Consider the following 25,770-nt stretch of genomic DNA (forward strand, 5'->3'; position numbering starts at 1 on the left):
CTGCCTGGACTTGCAGTAGAGGCCCCAGGGTGCCCCCTTGCCCTCCACCCAGGGGCCTCTGACCCCAGCAAGCTACCCAGGGGTCCACCTTTCTCCCTGGACTTGAAGTATAGGCCTCAGGGTGCCCCCTGGCCCTCCACCTAGTGGCCTAAGACCCCAGCAAGCTACCCAGGGGTCCACAACTCTCCCTGGACTTGCAGTAGAGGCCCCAGGGTGCCCCCTGGCCCTCCACCTAGGGGCCTCTGACCCCAGCAAGCTACCCAGGGGTCCACATCTCTCCCTGGACTTGCAGTATAGGCCCCAGGGTGCCCCCTGGCCCTCCACCTATGGACCTAAGATCCCAGCAAGCTACCCAGGGGTCCACCTCTCTCCCTTGACTTGAAGTATAGGCCCCAGGGTGCCCCCTGGCCCTCCACCTAGGGGACTAGGACCCCAGCAAGCTACCCAGGGGTCCACCTCTCTGCCTGGACTTGCAGTAGAGGCCCTAGGGTACCTCCTGGCCCTCCACCTAGGGGCCTCTGACCCCAGCAAGCTACCCAGGGGTCCACAACTCTCCCTGGACTTGCAGTAGAGGCCCCAGGGTTTCCCCTTGGCCTCCACCCAGGGGCCTCTGACCCCAGCAAGCTACCCAGGGGTCCACCTTTCTCCCTGGACTTGAAATATAGGCCTCAGGGTGCCCCCTGGCCCTCCACCTAGGGGCCTAAGACCCCAGCAAGCTACCCAGGGGTCCACAACTCTCCCTAGACTTGCAGTAGAGGCCCCAGGGTGCCCCCTGGCCCTCCACCTAGGGGCCTCTGACCCCAGCAAGCTACCCAGGGGTCCACAACTCTCCCTGGACTTGCAGTAGAGGCCCCAGGGTGCCCCCTGGCCCTCCACCTAGGGGCCTCTGACCCCAGCAAGCTACCCAGGGGTCCACCTCTCTCCCTGGACTTGCAGTATAGGCCCCAGGGTGCCCCCTGGCCCTCCACCTATGGACCTAAGACCCCAGCAAGCTACCCAGGGGTCCACAACTCTCCCTGGACTTGCAGTAGAGGCCGCAGGGTGCCCCCTTGTCCTCCACCCAGGGGCCTCTGACCCCAGCAAGCTACCCAGGGGTCCACCTTTCTCCCTGGACTTGAAGTATAGGCCCAAGGGTGCCCACTGGCCCTCCACCTAGGGGCCTAAGACCCCAACAAGCTACCCAGGGGTCCACAACTCTCCCTGGACTTGCAGTAGAGGCCCCAGGGTGCCCCCTGGCCCTCCACCTAGGGGCCTACGACCCCAGCAAGCTACCCAGGGGTCCACCTCTCTCCCTGGACATGCAGTAGACGCCCCAGGATGCCCCCTGGCCCTCCAACTAGTGGGCCTTTGACCCCAGGAAGCTATCCAGGGGTCCACCTTGCTCCCTGGACTTGCAGTAGAGGCCCAAGAAGGCCACCTGGCCCTCCATCTAGGGGCCTAGGACCCCAGAAAGCTACCCAGGGGTCCACCTCTCTCCCTGGACTTGCAGTAGAGGCCCCAGGGTGCCCCCTTGCCCTCCAAAAAGGAGTCTTTGACCCCAGCAACCTACCCAGTGGTCCACCTCTTTCCCTGGACTTGGAGGATAGGCCCCAGGGTGCCCCCTGGCCCTCCACCTAGTGGCCTTTGACCCCAGGAAGCTATCCAGGGGTCCACCTTGCTCCCTGGACTTGCAGTAGAGGCCCAAGAAGGCCACCTGGCCCTCCATCTAGGGGCCTAGGACCCCAGAAAGCTACCCAGGGGTCCACCTCTCTCCCTGGACTTGCAGTATAGGCCCCAGGGAGCCCCTTGGCCCTCCACCTAGGGACCTAAGACCCCAGCAAGCTACCCAGGGGTCCACCTCTCTCCCTTGACTTGAAGTATAGGCCCCAGGGTGCCCACTGGCCCTCCACCTAGGGGACTAGGACCCCAGCAAGCTACCCAGGGGTCCACCTCTCTGCCTGGACTTGCAGTAGAGGCCCCAGGGTGCCCCCTTGGCCTTCACCTAAGGGCCTCTGACCCCAGCAAGCTACCCAGGGGTCCACAACTCTCCCTGGACTTGCAGTAGAGGCCCCAGGGTGCCCCATTGGCCTCCACCCAGGGGCCTCTGACCCCAGCAAGCTACCCAGTGGTCCACCTTTCTCCCTGGACTTGAAGTATAGGCCCAAGGGTGCCCACTGGCCCTCCACCTAGGGGCCTAAGACCCCAACAAGCTACCCAGGGGTCCACAACTCTCCCTGGACTTGCAGTAGAGGCCCCAGGGTGCCCCCTGGCCCTCCACCTAGGGGCCTAAGACCCCAGCAAGCTACCCAGGGGTCCACCTGTCTCCCTTGACTTGAAGTATAGGCCCCAGGGTGCCCCCTGGCCCTCCACCTAGGGGACTAGGACCCCAGCTAGCTACCCAGGGTCCACCTTTCTGCCTGGACTTGCAGTAGAGGCTCTAGGGTGCCCCCTTGCCATCCACCCAGGGGCCTCTGACTCCAGCAAGCTACCCAGGGGTCAACCTCTCTCCCTGGACTTGCAGTAGAGGCCCTAGGGTACCTCCTGGCCCTCCACCTAGGGGCCTCTGACCCCAGCAAGCTACCAGGGGTCCACAACTCTCCCTGGACTTGCAGTAGAGGCCCCAGGGTGCCCCCTTGGCCTCCACCCAGGGGCCTCTGACCCCAGCAAGCTACCCAGGGGTCCACCTTTCTCCCTGGACTTGAAGTATAGGCCTCAGGGTGCCCACTGGCCCTCCACCTAGGGGCCTAAGACCCCAGCAAGCTACCCAGGGGTCCACAACTCTCCCTGGACTAGCAGTAGAGGCCCCAGGGTGCCCTCTTGTCCTCCACCTAGGGGCCTCTGACACCAGCAAGCTACCCAGGGGTCCAAAACTCTCCCTGGACTTGCAGTAGAGGCCCCAGGGTGCCCCCTTGGCCTCCACCCACAGGCCTCTGACTCCAGCAAGCTACCCAGTGGTCCACAACTCTCCCTGGACTTGCAGTAGAGGCCCCAGGGTGCCCCCTTGGCCTCCACCCAGGGGCCTCTGACCCCAGCAAGCTACCCAGGGGTCCACCTTTCTCCCTGGCCTTGAAGTAAAGGCCCAAGGGTGCCCACTGGCCATCCACCTAGGGGCCTAAGACCCCAACAAGCTACCCAGGGGTCCACAACTCTCCCTGGACTTGCAGTAGAGGCCCCAGGGTGCCCCCTGGCCCTCCACCTAGGGGCCTCTGACCCCAGCAAGCTTCCCAGGGGTCCACCTCTCTCCCTGGACTTGCAGTATAGGCCCCAGGGTGCCCCCTGGCCCTCCACCTAAGGACCCAAGACCCCAGCAAGCTACCCAGGGGTCCACCTCTCTCCCTTGACTTGAAGTATAGGCCCCAGGGTGCCCACTGGCCCTCCACCTAGGGGACTAGGACCCCAGCAAGCTACCCAGGGGTCCACCTCTCTGCCTGGACTTGCAGTAGAGGCCCCAGGGTGCCCCCTTGGCCTTCACCTTGGGGCCTCTGACCCCAGCAAGCTACCCAGGGGTCCACAACTCTCTGCCTGGACTTGCAGTAGAGGCCCCAGGGTGCCCCATTGGCCTCCACCCAGGGGCCTCTGACCCCAGTAAGCTACCCAGGTGTCCACCTTTCTCCCTGGACTTGAAGTATAGGCCCAAGGGTGCCCACTGGCCCTCCACCTAGGGGCCTAAGACCCCAACAAGCTACCCAGGGGTCCACAACTCTCCCTGGACTTGCAGTAGAGGCCCCAGGGTGCCCCCTGGCCCTCCACCTAGGGGCCTAAGACCCCAGCAAGCTACCCAGGGGTCCACCTGTCTCCCTTGACTTGAAGTATAGGCCTCAGGGTGCCCCCTGGCCCTCCACCTAGGGGACTAGGACCCCAGCTAGCTACCCAGGGTCCACCTTTCTGCCTGGACTTGCAGTAGAGGCTCTAGGGTGCCCCCTTGCCATCCACCCAGGGGCCTCTGACCCCAGCAAGCTACCCAGGGGTCAACCTCTCTCCCTGGACTTGCAGTAGAGGCCCTAGGGTACCTCCTGGCCCTCCACCTAGGGGCCTCTGACCCCAGCAAGCTACCCAGGGGTCCACAACTCTCCCTGGACTTGCAGTAGAGGCCCCAAGGTGCCCCCCTGGCCTCCACCCAGGGGCCTTTGACCCCAGCAAGCTGCCCAGGGGTCCTCAACTCTCCCTGGACTTGCAGTACAGGCCCCAGGGTGCCCCCTTGGCCTCCACCTAGGGGCCTTTGACCCCAGCAAGCTACCCAGGGGTCCACAACTCTCCCTGGACTTGCAGTAGAGGCCCCAGGGTGCCCCCTTGGCCTCCACCCAGGGGCCTCTGACCCCAGCAAGCTACCAAGGGGTCCACCTTTCTCCCTGGACTTGAAGTACAGGCCCAAGGGTGCCCACTGGCCATCCACCTAGGGGCCTAAGACCCCAACAAGCTACCCAGGGGTCCACAACTCTCCCTGGACTTGCAGTAGAGGCCCCAGGGTGCCCCCTGGCCCTCCACCTAGGGGCCTCTGACCCCAGCAAGCTACCCAGGGGTCCACCTCTCTCCCTGGACTTGCAGTATAGGCCCCAGGGTGCCCCCTGGCCCTCCACCTAGGGACCTAAGACCCCAGCAAGCTACCCAGGGGTCCACCTCTCTCCCTGGACTTGAAGTATAGGCCCCAGGGTGCCCACTGGCCCTCCACCTAGGGGCCTAAGACCCCAGCAAGCTACCCAGGGGTCCACAACTTTCCCTGGACTTGCAGTAGAGGCCCCAGGGTGCCCCCTGGCTCTGCACCTAGAGGCCTCTGACCCTAGCAAGCTACCCAGGGGTCCGCCTCTCTCTCTCTGGATTTGCAGTAGAGGCCCAAGAAGGCCACCTGGCCCTCCATCTAGGGACCTAGGACCCCAGAAAGCTACCCAGGGGTCCACCTCTCTCCCTGGACTGGCAGTAGAGGCCCCAGGGTGCCCCCTTGCCCTCCAAAAAGGAGTCTTTGACCCCAGCATCCTACCCAGTGGTCCACCTCTCTCCCTGGACTTGGATGATAGGCCCCAGGGTGCCCCCTAGCCCTCCACCTAGGGGCCTTTGACCCCAGCAAGCTACCCAGGGGTCCTTAACTCTCCCTGGACTTGCAGTACAGGCCCTAGGGTGCCCCCTTGGCCTCCACCTAGGGGCCTCTGACCCCAGCAAGCTACCCAGGGGTCCAAAACTCTCCCTGGACTTGCAGTAGAGGCCCCAGGGTGCCCCCTTGGCCTCCACCCAGGGGCCTCTGACCCCAGCAAGCTACCCAGGGGGTCCACCTCTTTCCCTGGACTTGCAGTAGAGGCCCTAGGGTACCTCCTGGCCCTCCACCTAGGGGCCTTTGACCCCAGCAAGCTACCCAGGGGTCCACAACTCTCCCTGGACTTGCAGTAGAGGCCCCAGGGTGCCCCCTTGGCCTCCACCTAGGGGCCTCTGACCCCAGCAAGCTACCCAGGGGTCCACAACTCTCCCTGGACTTGCAGTAGAGGCCCCAGGGTGCCCCCTTGGCCTCCACCCAGGGGCCTCTGACCCCAGCAAGCTACCCAGGGGTCCACCTTTCTCCCTGGACTTGAAGTAAAGGCCCAAGGGTGCCCACTGGCCATCCACCTAGGGGCCTAAGACCCCAACAAGCTACCCAGGGGTCCACAACTCTCCCTGGACTTGCAGTAGAGGCCCCAGGGTGCCCCCTGGCCCTCCACCTAGGGGCCTCTGACCCCAGCAAGCTTCCCAGGGGTCCACCTCTCTCTCTGGACTTGCAGTATAGGCCCCAGGGTGCCCCCTGGCCCTCCACCTAGGGACCTAAGACCCCAGCAAGCTACCCAGGGGTCCACCTCTCTCCCTTGACTTGAAGTATAGGCCCCAGGGTGCCCACTGGCCCTCCACCTAGGGGACTAGGACCCCAGCAAGCTACCCAGGGGTCCACCTCTCTGCCTGGACTTGCAGTAGAGGCCCCAGGGTGCCCCCTTGGCCTTCACCTAGGGGCTTCTGACCCCAGCAAGCTACCCAGGGGTCCACAACTCTCCCTGGACTTGCAGTAGAGGCCCCAGGGTGCCCCATTGGCCTCCACCCAGGGGCCTCTGACCCCAGCAAGCTACCCAGGGGTCCACCTTTCTCCCTGGACTTGAAGTATAGGCCCAAGGGTGCCCACTGGCCCTCCACCTAGGGGCCTAAGACCCCAACAAGCTACCCAGGGGTCCACAACTCTCCCTGGACTTGCAGTAGAGGCCCCAGGGTGCCCTCTGGCCCTCCACCTAGGGGCCTAAGACCCTAGCAAGCTACCCAGGGGTCCACCTGTCTCCCTTGACTTGAAGTATAGGCCCCAGGGTGCCCCCTGGCCCTCCACCTAGGGGACTAGGACCCCAGCTAGCTACCCAGGGTCCACCTTTCTGCCTGGACTTGCAGTAGAGGCCCTAGGGTGCCCCCTTGCCATCCACCCAGGGGCCTCTGACCCCTAGCAAGCTACCCAGGGGTCCACCTCTCTGCCTGGACTTGCAGTATAGGCCCCAGGGTGCCCCTTGGCCCTCCACCTAGGGGACTAGGACCCCAGCTAGCTACTCAGGGGTCCACCTCTCTGCCTGGACTTGCAGTAGAGGCCCCAGGGTGCCCCCTTGCCCTCCACCCAGGGGCCTCTGACCCCAGCAAGCTACCCAGGGGTCCACCTTTCTCCCTGGACTAGAAGTATAGGCCTCAGGGTGCCCCCTGGCCCTCCACCTAGTGGCCTAAGACCCCAGCAAGCTACCCAGGGGTCCACAACTCTCCCTGGACTTGCAGTAGAGGCCCCAGGGTGCCCCCTGGCCCTCCACCTAGGGGCCTCTGACCCCAGCAAGCTACCCAGGGGTCCACATCTCTCCCTGGACTTGCAGTATAGGCCCCAGGGTGCCCCCTGGCCCTCCACCTATGGACCTAAGATCCCAGCAAGCTACCCAGGGGTCCACCTCTCTCCCTTGACTTGAAGTATAGGCCCCAGGGTGCCCCCTGGCCCTCCACCTAGGGGACTAGGACCCCAGCAAGCTACCCAGGGGTCCACCTCTCTGCCTGGACTTGCAGTAGAGGCCCTAGGGTACCTCCTGGCCCTCCACCTAGGGGCCTCTGACCCCAGCAAGCTACCCAGGGGTCCACAACTCTCCCTGGACTTGCAGTAGAGGCCCCAGGGTTTCCCCTTGGCCTCCACCCAGGGGCCTCTGACCAAAGCAAGCTACCCAGGGGTCCACCTTTCTCCCTGGACTTGAAATATAGGCCTCAGGGTGCCCCCTGGCCCTCCACCTAGGGGCCTAAGACCCCAGCAAGCTACCCAGGGGTCCACAACTCTCCCTAGACTTGCAGTAGAGGCCCCAGGGTGCCCCCTGGCCCTCCACCTAGGGGCCTCTGACCCCAGCAAGCTACCCAGGGGTCCACAACTCTCCCTGGACTTGCAGTAGAGGCCCCAGGGTGCCCCCTGGCCCTCCACCTAGGGGCCTCTGACCCCAGCAAGCTACCCAGGGGTCCACCTCTCTCCCTGGACTTGCAGTATAGGCCCCAGGGTGCCCCCTGGCCCTCCACCTATGGACCTAAGACCCCAGCAAGCTACCCAGGGGTCCACAACTCTCCCTGGACTTGCAGTAGAGGCCGCAGGGTGCCCCCTTGTCCTCCACCCAGGGGCCTCTGACCCCAGCAAGCTACCCAGGGGTCCACCTTTCTCCCTGGACTTGAAGTATAGGCCCAAGGGTGCCCACTGGCCCTCCACCTAGGGGCCTAAGACCCCAACAAGCTACCCAGGGGTCCACAACTCTCCCTGGACTTGCAGTAGAGGCCCCAGGGTGCCCCCTGGCCCTCCACCTAGGGGCCTACGACCCCAGCAAGCTACCCAGGGGTCCACCTCTCTCCCTGGACATGCAGTAGACGCCCCAGGATGCCCCCTGGCCCTCCAACTAGTGGGCCTTTGACCCCAGGAAGCTATCCAGGGGTCCACCTTGCTCCCTGGACTTGCAGTAGAGGCCCAAGAAGGCCACCTGGCCCTCCATCTAGGGGCCTAGGACCCCAGAAAGCTACCCAGGGGTCCACCTCTCTCCCTGGACTTGCAGTAGAGGCCCCAGGGTGCCCCCTTGCCCTCCAAAAAGGAGTCTTTGACCCCAGCAACCTACCCAGTGGTCCACCTCTTTCCCTGGACTTGGAGGATAGGCCCCAGGGTGCCCCCTGGCCCTCCACCTAGGGGCCTTTGACCCCAGCAAGCTACCCTGGGGGTCCTCCTCTTTCCCTGGACTTGCAGTAGAGGCCCTAGGGTGCCCCCTTGGCCTCCACCTAGGGGCCTCTGACCCCAGCAAGCTACCCAGGGGTCCAAAACTCTCCCTGGACTTGCAGTAGAGGCCCCAGGGTGCCCCCTTGGCCTCCACCCAGGGGCCTCTGACCCCAGCAAGCTACCCAGGGGTCCACAACTCTCCCTGGACTTGCAGTACAGGCCCCAGGGTGCCCCCTTGGCCTCCACCTAGGGGCCTCTGAACCCAGCAAGCTACCCAGGGGACCACAACTCTCCCTGGACTTGCAATAGAGGTCCCAGGGTACCCCCTTGGCCTCCACCCAGGGGCCTCTGACCCCAGCAAGCTACCCAGGGGGTCCACCTCTTTCCCTGGACTTGAAGTATATGCCCAAGGGTGCCCACTGGCCATCCACCTAGGGGCCTAAGACCCCAACAAGCTACCCAGGGGTCCACAACTCTCCCTGGACTTGCAGTAGAGGCCCCAGGGTGCCCCCTTGGCCTCCACCCAGGGGCCTCTGACCCCAGCAAGCTACCCAGGGGTCCACCTTTCTCCCTGGACTTGCAGTATAGGCCCCAGGGAGCCCCCTGGCCCTCCACCTAGGGACCTAAGACCCCAGCAAGCTACCCAGGGGTCCACCTCTCTCCCTTGACTTGGAGTATAGGCCCCAGGGTGCCCCCTGGCCCTCCACCTAGGGGACTAGGACCCCAGCAAGCTACCCAGGGGTCCACCTCTCTGCCTGGACTTGCAGTAGAGGCCCCAGGGTGCCCCCTGGCCCTCCACCTAGGGGACTAGGACCCCAGCTAGCTACCCAGGGTCCACCTCTCTGCCTGGACTTGCAGTAGAGGCCCTAGGGTGCCCCCTTGCCCTCCACCCAGGGGCCTCTGACCCCAGCAAGCTACCCAGGGGTCAACCTCTCTCCCTGGACTTGCAGTAGAGGCCCTAGGGTACCTCCTGGCCCTCCACCTAGGGGCCTCTGACCCCAGCAAGCTACCCAGGGGTCCACAACTCTCCCTGGACTTGCAGTAGAGGCCCCAGGGTGCCCCCTTGGCCTCCACCCAGGGGCCTCTGACCCCAGCAAGCTACCCAGGGGTCCACCTTTCTCCCTGGACTTGAAGTATAGGCCTCAGGGTGCCCACTGGCCCTCCACCTAGGGGCCTAAGACCCCAACAAGCTACCCAGGGGTCCACAACTCTCCCTGGAATTGCAGTAGAGGCCCCAGGGTGCCCCCTGGCCCTCCACCTAGGGGCCTACGACCCCAGCAAGCTACCCAGGGGTCCACCTCTCTCCCTGGACATGCAGTAGACGCCCCAGGGTGCCCCCTGGCCCTCCACCTAGTGGCCTTTGACCCCAGGAAGCTATCTAGGGGTCCACCTTGCTCCCTGGACTTGCAGTAGAGGCCCAAGAAGGCCACCTGGCCCTCCATCTAGGGGCCTTGGACCCCAGAAAGCTACCCAGGGGTCCACCTCTCTCCCTGGACTTGCAGTAGAGGCCCCATGGTGCCCCCTTGCCCTCCAAAAAGGAGTCTTTGACCCCAGCAACCTACCCAGTAGTCCACCTCTTTCCCTGGACTTGGAGGATAGGCCCCAGGGTGCCCCCTGGCCCTCCACCTAGGGGCCTTTGACCCCAGCAAGCTACCCTGGGGGTCCTCCTCTTTCCCTGGACTTGCAGTAGAGGCCCTAGGGTGCCCCCTTGGCCTCCACCTAGGGGCCTCTGACCCCAGCAAGCTACCCAGGGGTCCAAAACTCTCCCTGGACTTGCAGTAGAGGCCCCAGGGTGCCCCCTTGGCCTCCACCCAGGGGCCTCTGACCCCAGCAAACTACCCAGGGGTCCACAACTCTCCCTGGACTTGCAGTACAGGCCCCAGGGTGCCCCCTTGGCCTCCACCTAGGGGCCTCTGACCCCAGCAAGCTACCCAGGGGACCACAACTCTCCCTGGACTTGCAGTAGAGGTCCCAGGGTACCCCCTTGGCCTCCACCCAGGGGCCTCTGACCCCAGCAAGCTACCCAGGGGGTCCACCTATTTCCCTGGACTTGAAGTATATGCCCAAGGGTGCCCACTGGCCATCCACCTAGGGGCCTAAGACCCCAACAAGCTACCCAGGTTTCCACAACTCTCCCTGGACTTGCAGTAGAGGCCCCAGGGTGCCCCCTTGGCCTCTACCCAGGGGCCTCTGACCCCAGCAAGCTACCCAGGGGTCCACCTTTCTCCCTGGACTTGCAGTATAGGCCCCAGGGATCCCCCTGGCCCTCCACCTAGGGACCTAAGACCCCAGCAAGCTACCCAGGGGTCCACCTCTCTCCCATGACTTGGAGAATAGGCCCCAGGGTGCCCCCTGGCCCTCCACCTAGGGGACTAGGACCCCAGCAAGCTACCCAGAGGTCCACCTCTCCTCCTGGACTTGCAGTAGAGGCCCCAGGGTGCCCCCTGGCCCTCCACCTAGGGGACTAGGACCCCAGCTAGCTACCCAGGGTCCACCTCTCTGCCTGGACTTGCAGTAGAGGCCCTAGGGTGCCCCCTTGCCCTCCACCCAGGGGCCTCTGACCCCAGCAAGCTACCCAGGGGTCAACCTCTCTCCCTGGACTTGCAGTAGAGGCCCTAGGGTACCTCCTGGCCCTCCACCTAGGGGCCTTTGACCCCAGCAAGCTACCCAGGGGTCCACAACTCTCCCTGGACTTGCAGTAGAGGCACCAGGGTGCCCCCTTGGCCTCCACCCAGGGGCCTCTGACCCCAGCAAGCTACCCAGGGGTCCACCTTTCTCCCTGGACTTGAAGTATAGGCCTCAGGGTGCCCACTGGCCCTCCACCTAGGGGCCTAAGACCCCAGCAAGCTACCCAGGGGTCCACAACTCTCCCTGGACTTGCAGTAGAGGCCCCAGGGTGCCCCCTTGGCCTCCACCTAGGGGCCTCTGACCCCAGCAAGCTACCCAGGGGACCACAACTCTCCCTGGACTTGCAGTAGAGGCCCCAGGGTACTACCTTGGCCTCCACCCAGGGGCCTCTGACCCCAGCAAGCTACCCAGGGGTCCACAACTCTCCCTGGACTTGCAGTAGAGGCCCCAGGGTGCCCCCTTGGCCTCCACCTAGGGGCCTCTGACCCCAGCAAGCTACCCAGGGGTCCACCTCTCTCCCTTGACTTGAAGTATAGGCCCCAGGGTGCCCCCTTGGCCTCCACACAGGGGCCTCTGACCCCAGCAAGCTACCCAGGGGTCCACCTTTCTCCCTGGACTTGAAGTATAGGCCCAAGGGTGCCCACTGGCCATCCACCTAGGGGCCTAAGACCCCAACAAGCTACCCAGGGGTCCACAACTCTCCCTGGACTTGCAGTAGAGGCCCCAGGGTGCCCCCTGGCCCTCCACCTAGGGGCCTCTGACCCCAGCAAGCTACCCAGGGGTCAACCTCTCTCCCTGGACTTGCAGTAGAGGCCCCAGGGTGCCCCCTGGCCCTCCACCTAGGGACCTAAGACCCCAGCAAGCTACCCAGGGGTCCACCTCTCTCCCTTGACTTGAAGTATAGGCCCCAGGGTGCCCCCTGGTCCTCCACCTAGGGGCCTCTGACCCCAGCAAGCTACCCAAGGGTCCACCTCTCTGCCTGGACTTGCAGTAGAGGCCCCAGGGTGCCCCCTTGGCCTCCACCTAGGGGCCTCTGACCCCAACAAGCTACCCAGGGGTCCACAACTCTCCCTGGACTTGCAGTAGAGGCCCCAGGGTGCCCCCTTGGCCTCCACCCAGGGGCCTCTGACCCCAGCAAGCTACCCAGGGGTCCACCTTTCTCCCTGGACTTGAAGTATAGGCCCAAGGGTGCCCACTGGCCCTCCACCTAGGGACCTAAGACCCCAACAAGCTACCCAGGGGTTCACAACTCTCCCTGGACTTGCAGTAGAGGCCCCAGGGTGCCCCCTGGCCCTCCACCTAGTGGCCTAAGACCCCAGCAAGCTACCCAGGGGTCCACCTCTCTCCCTTGACTTGAAGTATAGGCCCCAGGGTGCCCCCTGGCCCTCCACCTAGGGGACTAGGACCCCAGCTAGCTACCCAGGGGTCCACCTCTCTGCCTGGACTTGCAGTAGAGGCCCCAGGGTGCCCCCTTGCCCTCAACCCAGGGGCCTCTGACCCCAGCAAGCTACCCAGGGGTCCACAACTCTCCCTGGACTTGCAGTAGAGGCCCCAGGGTGCCCCCTTGGCCTCCACCCAGGGGCCTCTGACCCCAGCAAGCTACCCAGGGGTCCACCTCTCTGCCTGGACTTGCAGTACAGGCCCCAGGGTTCCCCCTTGGCCTCCACCTAGGGGCCTCTGACCCCAGCAAGCTACCCAGGGGTCCACAACTTTCCTGGACTTGCAGTAGAGGCCCCAGGGTGCCCCCTTGGCCTCCACCCAGGGCCCTCTGACCCCAGCAAGCTACCCAGGGGTCCACCTTTCTTCCTGGACTTGAAGTATAGGCCCAAGGGTGCCCACTGGCCCTCCACCTAGGGGCCTAAGACCCCAACAAGCTACCCAGGGGTCCACAACTCTCCCTGGACTTGCAGTAGAGGCCCCAGGGTGCCCCCTGGCCCTCCACCTAGGGGCCTAAGACCCCAGCAAGCTACCCAGGGGTCCACCTCTCTCCCTGGACTTGCAGTATAGGCCCCAGGGTGCCCCCTGGCCCTCCACCTAGGGGACTAGGACCCCAGCTAGCTACCCAGGGGTCCACCTCTCTGCCTGGACTTGCAGTAGAGGCCCCAGGGTGCCCCCTGGCCCTCCACCTAGGGGCCTCTGACCCCAGCAAGCTACCCAGGGGTCCACCTCTCTGCCTGGACTTGCAGTAGAATCCCCAGGGTGCCACTTGGCCCTCCACCTAGGGGCCGAAGACCCCAGCAAGCTACCCAGGGGTCAACCTCTCTCCCTGGACTTGCAGTAGAGGCCCCAGGGTGCCCCCTTGGCCTCCACCCAGGGCCCTCTGACCCCAGCAAGCTACCCAGGGGTCCACCTTTCTTCCTGGACTTGAAGTATAGGCCCAAGGGTGCCCACTGGCCCTCCACCTAGGGGCCTAAGACCCCAACAAGCTACCCAGGGGTCCACAACTCTCCCTGGACTTGCAGTAGAGGCCCCAGGGTGCCCCCTGGCCCTCCACCTAGGGGCCTAAGACCCCAGCAAGCTACCCAGGGGTCCACCTCTCTCCCTGGACTTGCAGTATAGGCCCCAGGGTGCCCCCTGGCCCTCCACCTAGGGGACTAGGACCCCAGCTAGCTACCCAGGGGTCCACCTCTCTGCCTGGACTTGCAGTAGAGGCCCCAGGGTGCCCCCTGGCCCTCCACCTAGGGGCCTCTGACCCCAGCAAGCTACCCAGGGGTCCACCTCTCTGCCTGGACTTGCAGTAGAATCCCCAGGGTGCCACTTGGCCCTCCACCTAGGGGCCGAAGACCCCAGCAAGCTACCCAGGGGTCAACCTCTCTCCCTGGACTTGCAGTAGAGGCCCTAGGGTACCTCCTGGCCCTCCACCTAGGGGCCTCTGACCCCAGCAAGCTACCCAGGGGTCCACAACTCTCCCTGGACTTGCAGTAGAGGCCCCAGGGTGCCCCCTTGGCCTCCACCCAGGGGCCTCTGACCCCAGCAAGCTACCCAGGGGTCCACCTTTCTCCCTGGACTTGAAGTATAGGCCTCAGGGTGCCCACTGGCCCTCCACCTAGGGGCCTAAGACCCCAGCAAGCTACCCAGGGGTCCACAACTCTCCCTGGACTTGCAGTAGAGGCCCCAGGGTGCCCCCTTGGCCTCCACCTAGGGGCCTCTGACACCAGCAAGCTACCCAGGGGTCCAAAACTCTCCCTGGACTTGCAGTAGAGGCCCCAGGGTGCCCCCTTGGCCTCCACCCAGGGGCCTCTGACCCCAGCAAGCTACCCACGGGGTCCACCTCTTTCCCTGGACTTGCAGTAGAGGCCCTAGGGTACCTCCTGGCCCTCCACCTAGGGGCCTTTGACCCCAGCAAGATACCCAGGGGTTCACAACTCTCCCTGGACTTGCAGTACAGGCCCCAGGGTGCCCCCTTGGCCTCCACCTAGGGGCCTCTGACCCCAGCAAGCTACCCAGGGGACCACAACTCTCCCTGGACTTGCAGTAGAGGCCCCAGGGTACTACCTTGGCATCCACCCAGGGGCCTCTGACCCCAGCAAGCTACCCAGGGGTCCACAACTCTCCCTGGACTTGCAGTAGAGGCCCCAGGGTGCCCCCTTGGCCTCCACCTAGGGGCCTCTGACCCCAGCAAGCTACCCAGGGGTCCACCTCTCTCCCTTGACTTGAAGTATAGGCCCCAGGGTGCCCCCTTGGCCTCCACCCAGGGGCCTCTGACCCCAGCAAGCTACCCAGGGGTCCACCTTTCTCCCTGGACTTGAAGTATAGGCCCAAGGGTGCCCACTGGCCATCCACCTAGGGGCCTAAGACCCCAACAAGCTACCCAGGGGTCCACAACTCTCCCTGGACTTGCAGTAGAGGCCCCAGGGTGCCCCCTGGCCCTCCACCTAGGGGCCTCTGACCCCAGCAAGCTACCCAGGGGTCAACCTCTCTCCCTGGACTTGCAGTATAGGCCCCAGGGTGCCCCCTGGCCCTCCACCTAGGGACCTAAGACCCCAGCAAGCTACCCAGGGGTCCACCTCTCTCCCTTGACTTGAAGTATAGGCCCCAGGGTGCCCCCTGGTCCTCCACCTAGGGGCCTCTGACCCCAGCAAGCTACCCAAGGGTCCACCTCTCTGCCTGGACTTGCAGTAGAGGCCCCAGGGTGCCCCCTTGGCCTCCACCTAGGGGCCTCTGACCCCAGCAAGCTACCCAGGGGTCCACAACTCTCCCTGGACTTGCAGTAGAGGCCCCAGGGTGCCCCCTTGGCCTCCACCCAGGGCCCTCTGACCCCAGCAAGCTACCCAGGGGTCCACCTTTCTCCCTGGACTTGAAGTATAGGCCCAAGGGTGCCCACTGGCCCTCCACCTAGGGGCCTAAGACCCCAACAAGCTACCCAGGGGTCCACAACTCTCCCTGGACTTGCAGTAGAGGCCCCAGGGTGCCCCCTGGCCCTCCACCTAGGGGCCTAAGACCCCAGCAAGCTACCCAGGGGTCCACCTCTCTCCCTGGACTTGCAGTATAGGCCCCAGGGTGCCCCCTGGCCCTCCACCTAGGGGACTAGGACCCCAGCTAGCTACCCAGGGGTCCACCTCTCTGCCTGGACTTGCAGTAGAGGCCCCAGGGTGCCCCCTGGCCCTCCACCTAGGGGCCTCTGACCCCAGCAAGCTACCCAGGGGTCCACCTCTCTGCCTGGACTTGCAGTAGAATCCCCAGGGTGCCACTTGGCCCTCCACCTAGGGGCCGAAGACCCCAGCAAGCTACCCAGGGGTCCACAACTCTCCCTGGACTTGCAGTATAGGCCCCAGGGTGCCCCCTGGCCCTCCACCTAGGGGACTAGGACCCCAGCTAGCTACCCAGGGGTCCACCTCTCTGCCTGGACTTGCAGTAGAGGCCCCAGGGTGCCCCCTTGCCCTCCACCCAGGGGCCTCTGACCCCAGCAAGCTACCCAGGGGTCCACCTCTCTCCCTGGACTTGCAGTAGAGGCCCTAGGGTACCTCCTGGCCCTCCACCTAGGGGCCTCTGACCCCAGCAAGCTACCCAGGGGTCCACAACTCTCCCTGGACTTGCAGTAGAGGCCCCAGGGTTTCCCCTTGGCCTCCACCCAGGGGCCTCTGACCCCAGCAAGCTACCCAGGGGTCCACCTTTCTCCCTGGACTTGAAGTATAGGCCTCAGGGTGCCCCCTGGCCCTCCACCTAGGGGCCTAAGACCCCAGCAAGCTACCCAGGGGTCCACAACTCTCCCTGGACTTGCAGTATAGGCCCCAGGGTGCCCCCTGGCCCTCCACCTAGGGGCCTCTGACCCCAGCAAGCTACCCAGGGGTCCACAACTCTCCCTGGACTTGCAGTAGAGGCCCCAGGGTGCCCCCTGGCCCTCCACCTAGGGGCCTACGACCCCAGCAAGCTACCCAGGGGTCCACCTCTCTCCCTGGACATGCAGTAGACGCCCCAGGGTGCCCCCTGGCCCTCCACCTAGTGGCCTTTGACCCCAGGAAGCTATCCAGGGGTCCACCTTGCTCCCTGGACTTGCAGTAGAGGCCCAAGAAGGCCACCTGGCCCTCCATCTAGGGGCCTAGGACCCCAGAAAGCTACCCAGGGGTCCACCTCTCTCCCTGGACTTGCAGTATAGGCCCCAGGGAGCCCCTTGGCCCTCCACCTAGGGACCTAAGACCCCAGCAAGCTACCCAGGGGTCCACCTCTATCCCTTGACTTGGAGTATAGGCCCCAGGGTGCCCCCTGGCCCTCCACCTAGGGGACTAGGACCCCAGCAAGCTACCCAGGGGTCCACCTCTCTGCCTGGACTTGCAGTAGAGGCCCCAGGGTGCCCCCTTGGCCTCCACCTAGGGGCCTCTGACCCCAGCTAGCTACCCAGGGGTCCACAACTCTCCCTTGACTTGAAGTATAGGCCCCAGGGTGCCCCCTGGCCCTCCACCTAGGGGACTAGGACCCCAGCAAGCTACCCAGGGGTCCACCTCTCTGCCTGGACTTGCAGTAGAGGCCCCAGGGTGCCCCCTGGCCCTCCACCTAGGGGACTAGGACCCCAGCTAGCTACCCAGGGTCCACCTCTCTGCCTGGACTTGCAGTAGAGGCCCTAGGGTGCCCCCTTGCCCTCCACCCAGGGGCCTCTGACCCCAGCAAGCTACCCAGGGGTCAACCTCTCTCCCTGGACTTGCAGTAGAGGCCCCAGGGTGCCCCCTGGCCCTCCACCTAGGGGACTAGGACCCCAGCTAGCTACTCAGGGTCCACCTCTCTGCCTGGACTTGCAGTAGAGGCCCTAGGGTGCCCCCTTGCCCTCCACCCAGGGGCCTCTGACCCCAGCAAGCTACCCAGGGGTCCACAACTCTCCCTGGACTTGCAGTAGAGGCCCCAGGGTGCCCCCTTGGCCTCCACCCAGGGGCCTCTGACACCAGCAAGCTACCCAGGGGTCCACCTTTCTCCCTGGACTTGACGTATAGGCCTCAGGGTGCCCACTGGCCCTCCACTTAGGGGCCTAAGACCCCAGCAAGCTACCCAGGGGTCCACAACTCTCCCTGGACTTGCAGTAGAGGCCCCAGGGTGCCCCCTTGGCCTCCACCTAGGGGCTTATGACACCAGCAAGCTACCCAGGGGTCCAAAACTCTCCCTGGACTTGCAGTAGAGGCCCCAGGGTGCCCCCTTGGCCTCATGCCAGGGGCCTCTGACCCCAGCAAGCTACCCACGGGGTCCACCTCTTTCCCTGGACTTGCAGTAGAGGCCCTAGGGTACCTCCTGGCCCACCACCTAGGGGCCTTTGACCCCAGCAAGATACCCAGGGGTCCACAACTCTCCCTGGACTTGCAGTACAGGCCCCAGGGTGCCCCCTTGGCCTCCACCTAGGGGCCTCTGACCCCAGCAAGCTACCCAGGGGACCACAACTCTCCCTGGACTTGCAGTAGAGGCCCCAGGGTACTACCTTGGCCTCCAGCCAGGGGCCTCTGACCCCAGCAAGCTACCCAGGGGTCCACAACTCTCCCTGGACTTGTAGTAGAGGCCCCAGGGTGCCCCCTTGGCCTCCACCTAGTGGCCTCTGACCCCAGCAAGCTACCCAGGGGTCCACCTCTCTCCCTTGACTTGAAGTATAGGCCCCAGGGTGCCCCCTTGGCCTCCACCCAGGGGCCTCTGACCCCAGCAAGCTACCCAGGGGTCCACCTTTCTCCCTGGACTTGAAGTATAGGCCCAAGGGTGCCCACTGGCCATCCACCTAGGGGCCTAAGACCCCAACAAGCTACCCAGGGGTCCACAACTCTCCCTGGACTTGCAGTAGAGGCCCCAGGGTGCCCCCTGGCCCTCCACCTAGGGGCCTCTGACCCCAGCAAGCTACCCAGTGGTCAACCTCTCTCCCTGGACTTGCAGTATAGGCCCCAGGGTGCCCACTGGCCCTCCACCTAGGGACCTAAGACCCCAGCAAGCTACCCAGGGGTCCACCTCTCTCCCTTGACTTGAAGTATAGGCCCCAGGGTGCCCCCTGGCCCTCCACCTAGGGGACTAGGACCCCAGCAAGCTACCCAAGGGTCCACCTCTCTGCCTGGACTTGCAGTAGAGGCCCCAGGGTGCCCCCTTGGCCTCCACTTAGGGGCCTCTGACCCCAGCAAGCTACCCAGGGGTCCATAACTCTCCCCGGACTTGCAGTAGAGGCCCCAGGGTGCCCCCTTGGCCTCCACCCAGGGGCCTCTGACCCCAGCAAGCTACCCAGGGGTCCACAACTCTCCCTGGACTTGCAGTAGAGGCCCCAGGGTGCCCTCTGGCCCTCCACCTAGTGGCCTAAGACCCCAGCAAGCTACCCAGGGGTCCACCTCTCTCCCCTGACTTGAAGTATAGGCCCCAGGGTGCCCCCTGGCCCTTCACCTAGGGGACTAGGACCCCAGCTAGCTACCCAGGGGTCCACCTCTCTGCCTGGACTTGCAGTAGAGGCCCCAGGGTGCCCCCTTGGCCTCCACCCAGGGGCCTCTGACCCCAGCAAGCTACCCAGGGGTCCACCTTTCTCCCTGGACTTGAAGTATAGGCCTCAGGGTGCCCCCTGGCCCTCCACCTAGGGGCCTAATACCCCAGCAAGCTACCCAGGGGTCCACAACTCTCCCTGGACTTGCAGTAGAGGCCCCAGGGTGCCCCCTGGCCCTCCACCTAGGGGCCTCTGACCCCAGCAAGCTACCCAGGGGTCCACAACTCTCCCTGGACTTGCAGTAGAGGCCCCAGGGTGCCCTCTGGCCCTCCACCTAGTGGCCTAAGACCCCAGCAAGCTACCCAGGGGTCCACCTCTCTCCCCTGACTTGAAGTATAAGCCCCAGGGTGCCCCCTGGCCCTTCACCTAGGGGACTAGGACCCCAGCTAGCTACCCAGGGGTCCACCTCTCTGCCTGGACTTGCAGTAGAGGCCCCAGGGTGCCCCCTTGGCCTCCACCCAGGGGCCTCTGACCCCAGCAAGCTACCCAGGGGTCCACCTTTCTCCCTGGACTTGAAGTATAGGCCTCAGGGTGCCCCCTGGCCCTCCACCTAGGGGCCTAATACCCCAGCAAGCTACCCAGGGGTCCACAACTCTCCCTGGACTTGCAGTAGAGGCCCCAGGGTGCCCCCTGGCCCTCCACCTAGGGGCCTCTGACCCCAGCAAGCTACCCAGGGGTCCACAACTCTCCCTGGACTTGCAGTAGAGGCCCCAGGGTGCCCCCTGGCCCTCCACCTAGGGGCCTCTGACCCCAGCAAGCTACCCAGGGGTCCACCTCTCTCCCTGGACTTGCAGTATAGGCCCCAGGGTGCCCCCTGGCCCTCCACCTAGGGACCTAAGACCCCAGCAAGCTACCCAGGGGTCCACCTCTCTCCCTTGACTTGAATTATAGGCCCCAGGGTGCCCCCTAGCCCTCTACCTAGGGGACTAGGACCCCAGCAAGCTACCCAGGGGTCCACCTCTCTGCCTGGACTTGCAGTAGAGGCCCCAGGGTGCCCCCTAGGACTCCACCTAGGGGCCTCTGACCCCAGCAAGCTACCCAGGGGTCCACAACTCTCCTTGGACTTGCAGTAGAGGCCGCAGGGTGCCCCCTTGGCCTCCTCCCAGGGGCCTCTGACCCCAGCAAGCTACCCAGGGGTCCACCTTTCTCCCTGGACTTGAAGTATAGGCCCCAGGGTGCCCCCTTGGCCTCCACCCAGGGGCCTCTGACCCCAGCAAGCTACCCAGGGGTTCACCTTTCTCCCTGGACTTGAAGTATAGGCCTCAGAGTGCCCCCTGGCCCTCCACCTAGGGGCCTAAGACCCCAGCAAGCTACCCAGGGGTCCACAACTCTCCCTGGACTTGCAGTAGAGGCCCCAGGGTGCCCCCTGGCCCTTCACCTAGGGGCCTCTGACCCCAGCAAGCTACCCAGGGGTCCACAACTCTCCCTGGACTTGCAGTAGAGGCCCCAGGGTGCCCCCTGGCCCTCCACCTAGGGGCCTCTGACCCCAGCAAGCCACCCAGGGGTCCACCTCTCTCCCTGGACTTGTAGTATAGCCCCCAGGGTGCCCCCTGGCCCTCCACCTAGGGGACTAGGACCCCAGCAAGCTACCCAGGGGTCCACCTCTCTGCCTGGACTTGCAGTAGAGGCCCCAGGGTGCCCCCTGGCCTCCACCTAGGGGCCTCTGACCCCAGCAAGCTACCCAGTGGTCCACAACTCTCCTTGGACTTGCAGTAGAGGCCGCAGGGTGCCCCCTTGGCCTCCACCCAGGGGCCTCTGACCCCAGCAAGCTACCCAGGGGTCCACCTTTCTCCCTGGACTTGAAGTATAGGCCCAAGGGAGCCCACTGGCCCTCCACCTAGGGGCCTAAGACCCCAACAAGCTAGCCAGGGGTCCACAACTCTCCCTGGACTTGCAGTAGAGGCCCCAGGGTGCCCCCTGACCCTCCACCTAGGGGCCTAAGACCCCAGCAAGCTACCCAGGGGTCCACCTCTCTCCCTGGACATGAAGTAGACGCCCCAGGGTGCCCCCTGGCCTTCCACCTAGTTGCCTTTGACCCCAGGAAGCTATCCAGGGGTCCACCTTGCTCCCTGGACTTGCAGTAGAGGCCCAAGAAGGCCACCTGGCCCTCCATCTAGGGGCCTAGGACCCCAGAAAGCTACCCAGGGGTCCACCTCTCTCCCTGGACTTGAAGTAGATGCCCCAGGGTGCCCCCTTTCCCTCCAAAAAGGAGTCTTTGACCCCAGCAACCTACCCAGTGGTCCACCTCTTTCCCTGGACTTGGAGGATAGGCCCCAGGGTGCCCCCTGGCCCTCCACTTAGGGGCCTTTGACCCCAGCAAGCTACCCTGGGGGTCCTCCTCTTTCCCTGGACTTGCAGTAGAGGCCCTAGGGTGCCCCCTTGGCCTCCACCTAGGGGCCTCCGACCCCAGCAAGCTACCCAGGGGTCCAAAACTCTCCCTGGACTTGCAGTAGAGGCCCCAGGGTGCCCCCTTGGCCTCCACCTAGGGGCCTCTGACCCCAGCAAGCTACCCAGGGGGTCCACCTCTTTTTCTGCACTTGCAGTAGAGGCGATAGGGTACCTCCTGGACCTCCACCTAGGGGCCTTTGACCCCAGCAAGCTACCCAGGGGTCCACAACTCTCCCTGGACTTGCAGTACAGGCCCCAGGGTGCCCTCTTGGCCTCCACCTAGGGGCCTCTGACCCCAGCAAGCTACCCAGGGGTCCACAACTCTCCTTGTACTTGCAGTAGAGGCCGCAGGGTGCCCCCTTGGCCTCCACCCAGGGGCCTCTGACCCCAGCCAGCTACCCAGGGGTCCACCTTTCTCCCTGGACTTGAAGTAGAGGCCCAAGGGTGCCCACTGGCCCTCCACCTAGGGGCCTAAGACCCCAACATGCTACCCAGGGGTCCACAACTCTCCCTGGACTTGCAGTAGAGGCCCCAAGGTGCCCCCTGGCCCTCCACCTAGGGGCCTAAGACCCCAGCAAGCTACCCAGGGGTCCACCTCTCTCCCTGGACATAAAGTAGACGCCCCAGGGTGCCCCCTGGCCCTCCACCTACTTGCCTTTGACCCCAGGATGCTATCCAGGGGTCCACCTTGCTCCCTGGACTTGCAGTAGAGGCCCAAGAAGGCCACCTGGCCCTCCAGCTAGGGGCCTAGGACCCCAGAAAGCTACCCAGGGGTCCACCTCTCTCCCTGGACTTGCAGTAGAGGCCCCAGGGTGCCCCCTTGCCCTCCAAAAAGGAGTCTTTGACCCCAGCAAGCTACCCAGTGGTCCACCTCTTTCCCTGGACTTGGAGGATAGGCCCCAGGGTGCCCCCTGGCCCTCCACCTAGGGGCCTTTGACCCCAGCAATCTACCCTGGGGGTCCTCCTCTTTCCCTGGACTTGCAGTAGAGGCCCTAGGGTGCCCCCTTGGCCTCCACCTAGGGGCCTCTGACCCCAGCAATCTACCCAGGAGTCCAAAACTCTCCCTGGACTTGCAGTAGAGGCCCCAGGGTGCCCCCTTGGCCTCCACCCAGGGGCCTCTGACCCCAGCAAGTTACCCAGGGGGTCCACCTCTTTTCCTGGACTTGCAGTAGAGGCGATAGGGTACCTCCTGGCCCTCCACCTAGGGTCCTTTGACCCCAGCAAGCTACCCAGGGGTCCACAACTCTCCCTGGACTTGCAGTACAGGCCCCAGGGTGCCCCCTTGGCCTCCACCTAGGGGCCTCTGACCCCAGCAAGCTACCCAGGGGACCACAACTCTCCCTGGACTTGCAGTACAGGCCCCAGGGTACCCCCTTGGCCTCCAAACTGGGGACTAGGACCCCAGCTAGCTACCCAGGGTCCACCTCTCTGCCTGGACTTGCAGTAGAGGCCCTAGGGTGCCCCCTTGCCCTCCATCCAGGGGCCTCTGACCCCAGCAAGCTACCCAGGGGTCAACCTCTCTCCCTGGACTTGAAGTATAGGCCTCAGGGTGCCCACTGGCCCTCCACTTAGGGGCCTAAGACCCCAGCAAGCTACCCAGGGGTCCACAACTCTCCCTGGACTTGCAGTAGAGGCCCCAGGGTGCCCCCTTGGCCTTCCCCTAGGGGCTTATGACACCAGCAAGCTACCCAGGGGTCCAAAACTCTCCCTGGACTTGCAGTAGAGGCCCCAGGGTGCCCCCTTGGCCTCCAGCCAGGGGCCTCTGACCCCAGCAAGCTACCCACGGGGTCCACCTCTTTCCCTGGACTTGCAGTAGAGGCCCTAGGGTACCTCCTGGCCCACCACCTAGGGGCCTTTGACCCCAGCAAGATACCCAGGGGTCCACAACTCTCCCTGGACTTGCAGTACAGGCCCCAGGGTGCCCCCTTGGCCTCCACCTAGGGGCCTCTGACCCCAGCAAGCTACCCAGGGGACCACAACTCTCCCTGGACTTGCAGTAGAGGCCCCAGGGTACTACCTTGGCCTCCACCCAGGGGCCTCTGACCCCAGCAAGCTACCCAGGGGTCCACAACTCTCCCTGGACTTGCAGTAGAGGCCCCAGGGTGCCCCCTTGGCCTCCACCTAGTGGCCTCTGACCCCAGCAAGCTACCCAGGGGTCCACCTCTCTCCCTTGACTTGAAGTATAGGCCCCAGGGTGCCCCCTTGGCCTCCACCCAGGGGCCTCTGACCCCAGCAAGCTACCCAGGGGTCCACCTTTCTCCCTGGACTTGAAGTATAGGCCCAAGGGTGCCCACTGGCCATCCACCTAGGGGCCTAAGACCCCAACAAGCTACCCAGGGGTCCACAACTCTCTCTGGACTTGCAGTAGAGGCCCCAGGGTGCCCCCTGGCCCTCCACCTAGGGGCCTCTGACCCCAGCAAGCTACCCAGTGGTCAACCTCTCTCCCTGGACTTGCAGTATAGGCCCCAGGGTGCCCCCTGGCCCTCCACCTAGGGACCTAAGACCCCAGCAAGCTACCCAGGGGTCCACCTCTCTCCCTTGACTTGAAGTATAGGCCCCAGGGTGCCCCCTGGCCCTCCACCTAGGGGACTAGGACCCCAGCAAGCTACCCAAGGGTCCACCTCTCTGCCTGGACTTGCAGTAGAGGCCCCAGGGTGTCCCCTTGGCCTCCAACTAGGGGCCTCTGACCCCAGCAAGCTACCCAGGGGTCCACAACTCTCCCTGGACTTGCAGTAGAGGCCCCAGGGTGCCCCCTTGGCCTCCACCCAGGGGCCTCTGACCCCAGCAAGCTACCCAGGGGTCCACCTTTCTCCCTGGACTTGAAGTATAGGCCCAAGGGTGCCCACTGGCCCTCCACCTAGGGACCTAAGACCCCAACAAGCTACCCAGGGGTCCACCTTTCTCCCTGGACTTGCAGTAGAGGCCCCAGGGTGCCCCCTGGCCCTCCACCTAGTGGCCTAAGACCCCAGCAAGCTACCCAGGGGTCCACCTCTCTCCCTTGACTTGAAGTATAGGCCCCAGGGTGCCCCCTGGCCCTCCACCTAGGGGACTAGGACCCCAGCTAGCTACCCAGGGGTCCACCTCTCTGCCTGGACTTGCAGTAGAGGCCCCAGGGTGCCCCCTTGCCCTCAACCCAGGGGCCTCTGACCCCAGCAAGCTACCCAGGGGTCCACAACTCTCCCTGGACTTGCAGTAGAGGCCCCAGGGTGCCCCCTTGGCCTCCACCCAGGGGCCTCTGACCCCAGCAAGCTACCCAGGGGTCCACCTTTCTCCCTGGACTTGAAGTATAGGCCCCAGGGTGCCCCCTTGGCCTCCACCCAGGGGCCTCTGACCCCAGCAAGCTACCCAGGGGTCCACCTCTCTGCCTGGACTTGCAGTACAGGCCCCAGGGTTCCCCCTTGGCCTCCACCTAGGGGCCTCTGACCCCAGCAATCTACCCAGGGGTCCACAACTTTCCTGGACTTGCAGTAGAGGCCCCAAGGTGCCCCCTTGGCCTCCACCCAGGGCCCTCTGACCCCAGCAAGCTACCCAGGGGTCCACCTTCTCCCTGGACTTGAAGTGTAGGCCCAAGGGTGCCCACTGGCCCTCCACCTAGGGGCCTAAGACCCCAACAAGCTACCCAGGGGTCCTCAACTCTCCCTGAACTTGCAGTAGAGGCCCCAGGGTGCCCCCTGGCCCTCCACCTAGGGGCCTAAGACCCCATCAAGCTACCCAGGGGTCCACCTCTCTCCCTGGACTTGCAGTATAGGCCCCAGGGTGCCCCCTGGCCCTCCACCTAGGGGACTAGGACCCCAGCTAGCTACCCAGGGGTCCACCTCTCTGCCTGGACTTGCAGTAGAGGCCCCAGGGTGCCCCCTGGCCCTCCACCTAGGGGCCGAAGACCCCAGCAAGCTACCCAGGGGTCCACAACTCTCCCTGGACTTGCAGTATAGGCCCCAGGGTGCCCCCTGGCCCTCCACCTAGGGGACTAGGACCCCAGCTAGCTACTCAGGGGTCCACCTCTCTGCCTGGACTTGCAGTAGAGGCCCCAGGGTGCCCCCTTGCCCTCCACCCAGGGGCCTCTGACCCCAGCAAGCTACCCAGGGGTCCACCTCTCTCCCTGGACTTGCAGTAGAGGCCCTAGGGTACCTCCTGGCCCTCCACCTAGGGGCCTCTGACCCCAGCAAGCTACCCAGGGGTCCACAACTCTCCCTGGACTTGCAGTAGAGGCCCCAGGGTTTCCCCTTGGCCTCCACCCAGGGGCCTCTGACCCCAGCAAGCTACCCAGGGGTCCACCTTTCTCCCTGGACTTGAAATATAGGCCTCAGGGTGCCCCCTGGCCCTCCACCTAGGGGCCTAAGACCCCAGCAAGCTACCCAGGGGTCCACAACTCTCCCTAGACTTGCTGTAGAGGCCCCAGGGTGCCCCCTGGCCCTCCACCTAGGGGCCTCTGACCCCAGCAAGCTACCCAGGGGTCAACAACTCTCCCTGGACTTGCAGTAGAGGCCCCAGGGTGCCCCCTGGCCCTCCACCTAGGGGCCTCTGACCCCAGCAAGCTACCCAGGGGTCCACCTCTCTCCCCTGGACTTGCAGTATAGGCCCCAGGGTGCCCCCTGGCCCTCCACATATGGACCTAAGACCCCAGCAAGCTACCCAGGGGTCCACAACTCTC

The sequence above is a fragment of the Danio rerio genome, chromosome 23 (assembly GCF_052040795.2).
Source record: "Danio rerio strain M-AB ecotype USA chromosome 23, GRCz13ab, whole genome shotgun sequence".
Taxonomy (NCBI): domain Eukaryota; kingdom Metazoa; phylum Chordata; class Actinopteri; order Cypriniformes; family Danionidae; genus Danio; species Danio rerio.